We start from the raw sequence: 12388 nt of genomic DNA on the forward strand, positions 1-12388 counted from the left end.
TAAACATTTTTTAAAAAACCTCGCAAAAGAATGGGTTTGCGTTATTTATTGTAATCTCTGATTTTTTAAAAATGTTTTACAAGTTAGACTGTACATTACTGTAAGTCCTACTTGTGGTTACGTGGGCAATTGCTCGTGCTGTCCCGAGTATAGCCTAAATAATTTTAAATTGTTGTCATAACATTTATACCACGGATATTATCTGAAATTGTGAGCATTTGCATGTTGTTTTCAGCACCATTTTCTGCGTATGTTTCAGGACCTGTACCCGTCCTGTCATCCCTGCACTGTCATATGAACTTTGCGTTCCGGCACCTTATGATTTACGCCTAAATAATTGTAAATTGTTGTCATATTATTTATACCATGGATATCTGAAATTGTGGGCATTTGCGTGTTGTTTTCAGCACCATTTTCTGCGTATGTTCCGGGACCTGTCCCCGTCCCGTCATCCCTGCACTGTCATATGAACTTTGCGTTCCGGCACCTTATGATTTACAAATTAAGCACTGATGTAGACGTATATTACATTTTTGCATCGGGAGAAAATACTTTTACTTGTAAATTTTAAAGCAAGTGCTTTTCTACTTTTACTTGAGTATTTTTTTCTGAGATACTTTTGTCTTTAGTATTTACTTGAAAAACAAGCAATATGAAAATCGGTTGAAACTGGAGCAATAGTTATTTCAAATTAAATACTCCTTTAATTTGTATTATATGGCCGGAATGGCTCTGTTGCAAAATGGCCGGCAAGTGACAACGCCTGTTCTCTCTGTTTCACAAGGCTCATCTAGTATCAGATGTGTGTTATGAGACTCTTCCGCTTTGTGCGATGGCACCCTCCTGTGGTCATAAGTGGATAACGCATGCGCACAATGCCTTTCGCTGAGCGAGGGGGGTTAGGCAAGAGAGAGAGCGCTTGCTCCTCTCTCTCTTGCTCTACCTCCTCTTCCTCTTGTTCCTGAGAGCTTTGAGCCAACAGCCTCCGACACTCGCTCTCCATCACAAGCCAAGCCGCACTCTGGTCCTCCTTCTTTTTTTCTTCTTCTTCTAGTGGACTTTTCATCATCTGCAGCAGCAACTCTTCCTCCCGCTCCTGCTCCTCCTGTCCTCCTCTCCTCCTCCAGAAGCGCTGCAGATTTGCACCATGAGCGAGGTGAGTACACGAGGCTCGATCTTCATCATGCACCACACTCTCTTCCTCTTCCTCCCCCCGAGTCTTGATCTGAAGGTGCGGCGGCAACCCCGGAGCCTTCTTCTTGCCCTTCTTCCTCCTCTTCCTCCTCCTCTTGAGCTTTTGTCGCAGTGTTGTTGCAGAGGCCTCTTGTCACAAACATCAGCAGCAACTCGAGCCGCTCACTCGGCAAACGCATTTCTTTGGATTTGAGCTCAACTTTGTTTTGAAAAGTTTGAAAATACTCAGGATTTCTAGGAACACTACAATTAACATTTAGAAAGGATGTCAAATTATTCTCTGCCGTGTTCGTCTGTAGTTTTCTTACTGGGCTGTCGAGAGACGAGGATTTTTTGCAATTAAATGACTAATCTGCAAGTGTAATTATCTATTCGATGAATATAATAAAGAGCACGTTTTTTACCGTGCGTGCATCGGAAGCAAAAATGTTGCGCTGAGAAAAGTTGATAAGAATAACATCTTATTGTATGATTGATTTCCATAGCGATAGCTGGTTATTTTGATTCATAGTCAAATTAGTCTGCTTTCTTTGAAGAAATTTGAGAATATTTAGTTTTTTCCCATTTAATGTTTTAATAAACGAGAAATAGAATTTTAAAAAATTAAACAACTAGAATTAATGTTAATGCAATTAATTAAACAAATGGAACAGTAACTGAAGACACAAGTAGCACAGAGCATGAACTTTGTTATTTACATCTGTAGCGCTGCAATGCATGCTAGGAGGCATGTTGGACAACAACACTGTCATAAGACCGTCATAATTATGACAGTAATTTGCCAGATGACACATCCGTTATTAGCATTCATTATTGCTTGTGACAGTGTCATGTCGTATTTATGAGTGTGTTACCAAATACCATAATTAGCAATTAATGAAACAACCGGAGCAGTAACTGAAGACATAATTAGCACAGAAAATGAATTTTGATTGTTATTTACTTCCGTAGTGCTGCAGTGCATGCTAGGAGGCATGTTGGACAACAACACTGTCATAACACCGTCATAATTTTGACATGACACTATCATGGGCATTACTGAATGCTTATTACATTAGGTGTCATCTGGCAAATTATGTCACTAACTCCATTTATGTTCAGCTCGGATCTTTTACATCCATTCAAAAGAGAGATAATTTGCCGGATAACAATAAATGACATCCGTTATAAGCATTCCTCAATGCTCATGGCAGTGTTATGTCGTAATTATGATGGTTTTATGACAGTCATATGGCGCCACTATTGAATAAAGTGTGACCAAATACCATAAATAGCAATTAATGAAACAACTAGAACAGTAACTGAAGACATAATTAGCACAGGACATGAATTTTGATTAGTATTTACATCTGTAGCGCTGCAATGCATGCTAGGAGGCATGTTGGACAACAACACTGTCATAAGACTGTCATAATCATCACATGACGTTATCATGGGCATTACTGAATGCTTGTGTCATTAAGTGTCATTCGGCAAATTATGTCACTAACCCCATTTAGGTTCAGCTCGGATCTTTTACATCCATTCAAAAGTGAGTTAATATGCCGAATAACAATAAATGACATCCGTTATAAGCATTCCTAAATGCTCATGACAGTGTCATGTCATAATAATGATTGTCTAATGACAGTCATATGGCGCCACTGTCAAATAAAGTGTTCCCAAATACCATAACTAGCAATTAATGAAACAACTAGAACAGTAACTGAAGCCATAATTAGCACAGAGCATCATCTATAGCACTGCAATGCATGCTAGGAGGCATGTTGGATGACAATAATGTTGACAGCAGGTAGAAGCAGAGGTTTATGTCTCCCCCAAGGGAGCAGTGATGGCCAAATGAAGCTTCTTGAAGCATCATTTGGTCTTACGACAGTCTTATGATGCTGCTGTCAAATAAAGCTATGAATAAAGTTTTACCTAATACTATAAATAGCAATTAATGAAACAACTAGAACAGTAACTGAGGAAATAATTAGCACAGAACATGAATTTTGACGGTAGCGCTGCAATGCTTGCTAGGAGGCATATTGGACAACAACAGTGTTGACAGCAGGTGGAGCAGTGATGGCCAAATGAAGCTTCTTGAAGCAATGAAGCTTTGCAGCCAATTGGTTCAAAGCTTCATGGTGCTTCATTTGATCTTAGTAGTGGTAGTGTTTTGCCTTCAAGAAGACTGCGTTTCCCATGAGGACTAGCGCACACCCGCACTGTGTCATGAAATCATGATCTCCTGGTTGCCTGCAGATGGATTAAATTTCTGTTTCCAGTGGCTGTGTGAAGGATGACTAGTCTTAAGGTAATGAATCTAGTTGTAGGTAAACAATAGCATATGACGGTTAGCAACCGTGTGGCATAGTGACACCCTCCTCAAAGTGCAAATAATGACAGAAGGGGGGAAATAAGTAAGTGAACTCTATGTCTAAAGAGACTTAAAGAGCAATTGAAACCAATTTTTACCAAACAATTTAAGTCACGTGTGTGCCCAATCACTGATGAGTGGTTTAAGGCTGCCCTGTCCACTATAAAACACACACCTGGTAAGAAATGTCTTGGTGAGAATCAGTGTCTAAAGTGCATCATGGCTCAGTCAGAAGAACTGTCTGAAGACCTGCGATCAAGGATTGTTGATTTGTATAAAGCTGGGAAAGGATACAAAACCATCAACGTTGGTTCAAATTTCCCATTCACTTCCAATGGAATTTACAGTGCATTGATGCCATTGATGGTCATGTATGTCGAATCTATTGATGCCAATGTACTTGGATTCCAATGACATTTATGTAAGTCGATGCCATTGACGGCCATAGATGTCCAAATTTCCCATTAATTTTCAATGGCAAAAAATTAATGTCCCCAAATCAACAGTAAATGACCAGATATCAATAGGACGTGTCCCTGAAATGTCCCGGCTTCCATTGACGCACATGGAAGTCGATGCCATGGACGGCCAAGGACGTCCAAATTTCACATTCATTTTTAATGGCATTTACTTTGTTTAATGCCATTGACGGCCATGTTTGTCGATTCTATTGATGCCAATGTTCTTGGATTCCATTGAAGCAACTGTAAGCCATTGACGACCATGGACGCCCAAATTACCCATTCATTTTCAATGGCAAAAAAACTAATATCCTCAAATCAACAGAAAATTACCAGATATGACTAGGACCAGCCCCCAAAAGCCCCAAATGACCAGTTATGACCAGGACACTCCCCCCAAATGTCCCTAAATGACCTGATATGACCAGGCCACGCCCCCAATTGTCCACAAATGACCTAATATGACCAGGCCACTGCCCCCAAATGTACCCAAATGACCTGATATAACCAGGACACCCCCCCAAACGTCCCCAAATTACCTGATATAACCAGGACACCACCCCAAATGTCCCCAAATGACCTGATATGATCAGGACACGCCCCCCAAATGTCCCCAAATGACCTGATATGACCAGGACACGCCCCCCAAATGTCCCCAAATAACCTGATATGACTAGGACACGACCCCAAATGTTCCCAAATGACCTGATATGATAAGGACACGCCCCCCAAATGTCCCCAAATGACCTGGTATAACCAGCACCCCCCCAATGACCTGATATGACCAGGACACGCCCCCCAAATGACCTGATATGACCAGGCCACGCACCCAATTGTCCCCAAATGACCTGATATGACCAGAACACGCCCCCAAATGTCCCCAAATTACCTGATATGCCCAGGACACGCCCCCCAAATGTCCCCAAATTACCTGATATGACCAGGACACGCCCCCCAAATGTCCCCAAATGACCTGATATGACTAGGAAACCCCCCAAATGTCCCCAAATGACTTGATAAGACTAGGACACGCCCCCAAATGTCTTCAAATGACCTGATATGACTAGGACACGCCCCTCAAATATCCCCAAATGACCTGATATGACCAGGACACGCCCCCCAGATGTCCCCTAATGACCTGATATGACTAGGAAACCCCCCAAATGTCCCCAAATGACTTGATAAGACTAGGACACGCCCCCAAATGTCTTCAAATGACCTGATATGACTAGGACACGCCCCTCAAATATCCCCAAATGACCTGATATGACCAGGACACTCCCCCCAAATGTCACCAATTGACCTGATATGATTAGGACACGCCCTCAAATGACCTGATATGACTAGGACACGCCCCCCTAAATGTCCCCAAATGACTTGATATGACTAGGACATGCCCCCCAAACGTCCCCAAATGCCCTAATATGACCAGGATGTGTCCCCCAAATGTCCCGAAATCAACAGGAAGTGACCTGATATTGTCCCCGAAATGTCCCCAAACCAACCTGGGCGGGGGTATTTCCACCCATAGTAAGTGCAGTTCCTCGTTAAAATACAGTATGAAAACCTACAAATGTTTGGGTGGTTTTAATTAAAGCAGACACTGTTTTTTCATCTGTGTGATTTTGACAAAGATCTGATCTCATTTGATGGCGATTTTATGCACAAATGTGAGATATTCCAAGAGGTTCAGATACTTTTTTATACCACTCTCATTTGCCATGCATTAAATTGGGGTTGTGTTAATGCCGTTATTAAAGAGTTTAACTGTAAGGCTTCAATAAAAATGTATATTAAGGCCAGACTACATGACCTAAATGTTAGGCCGGCCCATTGGGATTTGTCCTAGTCCTCCGGATTAGCCACTCCACTATCGCAATCAATGGCAGCCAATGTGCTCATCATGAACGTTCAATCTATTTGAAGTGGGAGGGTGGCAGCGAATGAACGAACGTTCATTCGCTGCCACCCTCCCACTTCAAATGGATTGGACATCTACTCGTGATAAACTAAAATAACTGCTTGCTTTTGTTGGGCATGTATAGTGCTGATGCACCGAAAATTGCCCTGACGTCAGGAGTCGCACGCTCCTCAGCTTCTTTGTTTGACAGCTCGTCTCCTCGGCCCCGAAGCTCTTCGGCCACTTCCTTTTCACCCGCTTCTATTCAGACCCCGGCTTTGAATGCACGGAATCGTCACGGCTGGGCTTACGTAAGTTCGCCGTGGTCGTTTACGACAGCTGTTTGGCGGATTTTCCTGCCTGGACACCCTGACACCCGCTGGATGGTGCGCGTTTAATCCTCAATTTTGCGTCTATAAATACACCCCAGAGACTTCCTGCTGTTTGGTGTTCCTGTGAATTTCTGCACACGCGTGTTTTCCATCAAACATTCATGGCAGGCACCCCTTTTCCCCGCTTCAGGACCATTTCACACCCACGCTCTCTGGCTTACATAAAGCCATTACGGCACTATTTTTAGTGGGCCCCACTTTCAGGTCTTCGATTGAAAGAGCGAGGAGTCATGCCCCGCCTTCCCCTGAATGTCCCCGCCCACTGGTGTTTATTTCTTTTCAATGAGGACAATGTCGCTCAGAGTTTGGGGAAAGTGGGGAACCTCTTCCTGGTCGAGCAGAAACCCAGGATTACGTAAGAGGTGTAATCCTCGTCGTATTCCCGCTGCGGAGGCATGACTGAATATCGCACGCGCCTGATTCCAGGAAGAAAAGCCTGCCGGGGGGGGTTGTTTGTTGCCGGCGCATCCATCTGGCCTCCATTCACGCTGGCCCACTTCTCGCTCAACACTCTGATCTTTCTGCGTTTCCTCTCCTCACGCTCCATATGCGTCTTTGTCCCGCCGCTCCCGGCCGGGCTCCTCGTTAGTCGCCGCAATCTGTCGTCTCTCTCCGCCGAGGAACGCGGGGGCATCCCGATTTAGTTCGTCATCGGCTACCTCAGCTTCAGCAGTATGTTACGATGTCAGTACGAAAGATGAGATGCAAAAGGTTAGGAACTGAGCTTAGGTTTAGAGCAGTGGTTTCAAGAAGCTTCATTTGGCCATCCCTGCGCCCTCTGGGGGTGAAAGTCAACCTCTGCTTCCACCTGTTGTCAACACTGTTGTCATCCAACATGCCTCCTAGCATGCATTACAGCTTTAGAGATGTAAAATACAATCAAAACTCATGTTCTGTGCTAATTATTTCCTCAGTTACTGTTCTAGTTGTTTCATTAATTGCGAGTGATGGTATTTGGTAACACTTTATCTGACATCTGCATCATAAGACAGTCATAAGACCAAATGAAGCTTTGAACCAATTGGCTGCAAAGCTTCAAGAAGCTTCATTTTACCATCACTGCTACCTTGGGTGTGACAATCAACCTCTGCTTCCACCTGCTGTCAACACGGTTGTCGTCCAGCATGCCTCCTAGCATGCATTGCAGAGCTACAGGTGTAAATAACAATCAAAATTCATGTTCTTCTGCTAATTATTTCCTCAGTTACTGTTCTAGTTGTTTCATTAATTGCGAGTTATGGTATTTGGTAACACTTTATTTGACATCGGTGTCGTATGACAGCCATAAGACCAAATGAACCACCATGAAACTAATTGGCTGCAAAGCTTCAAGAAGCTTCATTTGGCTATCACTGCTCCCTTAGGGGAGACAGTAAACCTCTGTTTCCACCTGCTGTCAAAATTGTTGTCGTCCAACATACCTCCTAGCATGCATTGCAGTGCTACCGATGTAAATTATAATAAAATTCATGTTCTGTGCTAATTATTTCCTCAGTTACTATTCTAGTTGTTTCATTAATTGCTAGTAATGGTATTTAGTAACACTGTATTTGATAACGGCATCATAAGCATCATAAGACTGTCATAAGACCAAATGAAGCTTTGAACCAATTGGCTGCAAAGCTTCAATAGCAGTCAGTTACTGTGCTAGTTGTTTCATTAATTGCTAGTTATGGTATTTGATAATTTTTTATGTGACAGTGGCATCATAAGACTGTCATAATACCAAATGAAGCTTTGAACCAATTGGCTTCAAAGCTTCATTTCTTCATGAAGCTTCATTTGGCCATCAATGCTCCCTCTGGGAGGAACAATCAACCTTTGCTTCCACCTGCTGTCAACATTGTTGTGGTCCAACATGCCTCCTAGCATGCATTGCAGAGCTACAGATGTAAATTACATTCAAAATTCATGTTCTTTGCTAATTATTTTTTTCAGTTACTGTTCTAATTGTTTCATTAATTGCTTTTAATTGCTAGTTATGGTATTTAGTAACACTTTATTTGATAGCGGCATCATAAGACTGTCATAAGACCAAATGAAGCTTTGAACCAATTGGCTGCAAAGCTTCACTAGCACAGTCAGTTACTGTGCTAGTTGTTTCATTAATTGCTAGTTATGGTATTTGGTAATTTTTTATTTGACAGTGGTGTCATAAGACTGTCATAAGACCATCATAACTATTACATAACACTGCCATGAGCATTAAGGAATGCTTATGACAGATGTCATTTGGTGTCATCCGGCAAATGATAACACTTTGAATGGATGTAAAAGAACCGAGATGGACATATATGCAGTTAGTGACATAATTTGCCGGATGACACTAAATGACAACCATCATAAGCATTTATTAATGCCCATGATAGCCTCATGTCATAATTATGACGGTCTTATGGCAGTCTTATGACGCCGCTGTCAAATAAAGTGTTGCCTATTAACTCAAATAAATAAATTTTTTTAAAAAACACACACTGGACTATAAGCCGCAGGATTCAAAATGAGGGGGGAAAGTAGCGGCTTATAGTCCGAAAATTACGTTAAGCGTAAGGGGTTCGGCAAAGGTGAAGACACACAGGGCTCAATTTTCATACACTGACCAAAGTCAAAGTGCCATGTCATGTTTTGGACTGGTTTCCTTCAAGTTACATGCTTTATTCCATTTCTTTTAACTGCTAGTCCTCTATCTAATGGGAGGAGAAACTAGTTTGCTCAGTGGAAGGTTGACTAGCACTTGGTATGTGGAAGTATAATAGACCTGCAGACAGCTTAGACCTCACGAATATAATAGAAAAAAAAACATTTAAGGGCTACATTTCCCAACAATATGAACCTAGTTAATTGATAGGCTAAATGATCCATGCAGAATATATCTGTATTTACTTATACTAACTTTCATGTGTATTGGTTCAGGTGAGACACTTTCAATTCAAACCTTTGTTTTCAAAAACTACTAAAGAATCGTTTTGAAAACTTGCAGAATAAATGTCTGGATTTTAACAGGAAATGTAGATTACAATATACACAAAGATTACAAACGTTTTAATCATCAATTAAATATCTATAAGGGGGTAATCCTTTGTTCGCTACATTTTTTACAGTTTAATTAACGTTAACAGTCTCTCAAATCAGCTTCCGAGTTTGAGAAATTCACACAGATGAATGTTTTGCTAACTAAGGCTACGTTCATACTACAGGTCTTAATGCACGAATCCGATTTTTTCGTGTTTTTCCGACTCGAGTGAGGCATTAACTTGACGGTCTGAACGTGACAAGTCGCATAGAACGGGACCATTTAAAATCCGATCTGGGTCACTTTCGTATGTGGTCTAAATCCGATCTGGGCCACATTTTCCCAGACTGTCTCGGCGGTCTGTACTGTCCAGTCCCGCAAATCGGATTTAATGCAGCAATTACGTCATCAAATAGCGAGAGAGTCGTTACCGTCGCAACGCACCTGTGCGTTATTAGCGCCTAGCTTGCAGTGAACACGGCTTTTGGGGAAGGGCTGCGCTTGACAACAGTCATAAAAAATAAAAATGGGTTGAGGATAAGCCTGAGAATGCTCAGTTTTCTCTCTGTTCCAAGTGAGCAATATTTCTACATTGCCTCCACGGCTGAGAGTCGGGACAAACTGCCCGTATGTGTGTGTGACGTGCACGGACAGTGCGTGCATGCTATCGATCCATATAAACTTTGAATATAAGCCTAAACGGGGATTATTTATGTCTGTTATTTGTGTCCACCTTTTGAAAAGCAAAATATGATATCCCTGGAATGACGGATGACGTCTGTCATTTGTTTTGATGCTTCTGCGCATGCGGGTCTTCTTGCTTAGCGCGTGTCCGACTGCGAATTAGTGCGCATGCGTAATACTTGAACGGTCTCAATGGATAAAGGCAGTCTGAACGGGCACGCCAAAAAAACGGATATGACAAAAAATCGGATTCGTGCATTAAGACCTGTAGTATGAACGTAGCCTAAGATACAGGTCAGACTTTCAGTAGCAAAGTTAGTGGTGTGTTCCACACCTACACAACATTGACGTCTGTTTACATTACTTACAGTTGTTGCTGCTGGCGTAAAAAAGTTCTAATACCCCTAGTCTTCAAAAGGGGTGGAGGAGGCGGCATTTTGTATTTCTGTCGGGCTGTAAATGCGTGGACATAATGAAAGTACTGTAATTCACTTACTAATAATCGGTTCAGTTCTATCCTTACAACATATGGGAAGACAATCGAAATGACCCGTAAAGTTGAAGTCATTATATCACGCAAATAAGGTTGCTGAAAAGTTGATGGGGACAATTTCAACATCTTGAAAGGTCGTGTTATGTCCCTACCGTCCCTATGCAAGCCTATGCCCTCGTTCGCGGGGGCAGCAGCTTCAATAGAGAAGCCCAGACCGTCCTCTTCCAAGCCACTTCATTCAGCTCTACTTTAAAGATCCCAAGGTGTTCCCAGGCCAGGGGACAGACACCCCCCAGCGTGTCCTGGGTCGGCCTCCTCCCAGTGGGACGTGCCTGGAACACCTCACCAGGGAGGCGTCCAGAGGTATTCTAATCAGATGCCCGAGCCACATCATCTGGCTCCTCTCGATGCTAAGGAACAGCAGATCTAGTCCGAGGCCCTCCCGGATAACCAAGCTTCTCACCTTATCTCTAAGGGAAAGCCTGGACACCATACGGAGGAAACTTGGTTCGGCTGCTTAGATCTGGGATATCTGTCCTGTTCAGCTGTTTGACACGGAGAATTGAAGTCTAAGTGCCCGGTTGGTCTGCACAGTTTTAAAGTTTCACATTAAGAGTATGACATACTCCCATTGTGATTATTCAACATCCCTCCTTTATTATGACAAAGCAGCGAACAGGAAGCAGTTATGGGGGAATAGAAGAAAAGAAACACAAACAAACAACAAGAAATACATTGAACGTCTACACTAACTAATATGTTGGTGCTCTCGTCAGCTAGATGTATTTCCGGTTGACACCATGTTTCCCTGTTGACCAGGTAAAGAGGGGGACGGGGGTGGGGGAGTTTATAAGCTAAGTGATTTAAAGGGGTAGAGTGTACACAAGTCAGCTCTGTGATCTACAACCCAGTAATCGTGTGAATCCCTTGTGAGTGTAAGCCCCTTGGTGACCGACCCTAGGCCGCCCCATTGGCACTCCCGGCACCGGGACCCCCCACTCGAGCGCGCCCTATCACATCCAGCCGCACGCGAGCCCCACCAAGTGTGCGACAGCCACTCAGACGAGCGGAAACGCAACGGGGGGGGGGGGCCTCAGCGTAGCCCATCCCTACTCCCGCAGCCCAGCAAAGGAGCCATCGCCCCCCCCCCCCCCCCCTCCCGGACCTACCCATCACGCACCCATCAACCGCCTTCAGGGATGGCAAGAGGGGACCCACCACTGTTCGCGAGCGGATCCCTTTGATAAAAGCATTTTGTCTCATTACAATTGCTAATGGTTCGATAAATAGAACGAATAATAGGGGTGAGAGTGGCCTTGTCGAATTCCCCTTTCAAGACAGAAACTTCGTGAAATGACCCCGTTTGTGTTGACAGTGGCTTTTGGGCCGCAGTTCCTGTGGTTTGTGTCCTGTGTCTCTCAGGACTTCAGTCAGCAGAAACTAGCAAACTTGAGCTATTTATCATCTGCGCTAACCGTTAGAAAAACAATTGCACAGGTGTTGCTAGGGTCTAAGACTTTGTCTTCTGAGGGGTTTACTTTCCACATTTGGATTGCACGGCCAAATAACCACAGTCAAACCCTCTTGATAGTATTCCTTCTGAAAGAAAAACACGCAAGTTGTCGTCCTTTCAGCCGCATAGCACATATGGGGTGTGACTCTCGGCCCCGCGCTTGTCAGTTGCATCTTGTCGTCTCCCGGCCGATCCGCTGCGACGCGTGTACGCTGGAAAGATTCCAGAGTTTGAGATGATGCCAAATTTGACGGATGTTGTTTTTTCCCCTTTCTTTGTCTCCTTAGCTAACGTCCCCGAAGTCAGCCAACAGCGGGCAGTCGGCCGCAGACGACAACAAAGGTGCGTAAGTAACCGCGCTCCTGCCAAATGTGCC

The sequence above is a fragment of the Corythoichthys intestinalis genome, chromosome 13 (assembly GCF_030265065.1).
Source record: "Corythoichthys intestinalis isolate RoL2023-P3 chromosome 13, ASM3026506v1, whole genome shotgun sequence".
In the NCBI taxonomy this organism is placed as follows: domain Eukaryota; kingdom Metazoa; phylum Chordata; class Actinopteri; order Syngnathiformes; family Syngnathidae; genus Corythoichthys; species Corythoichthys intestinalis.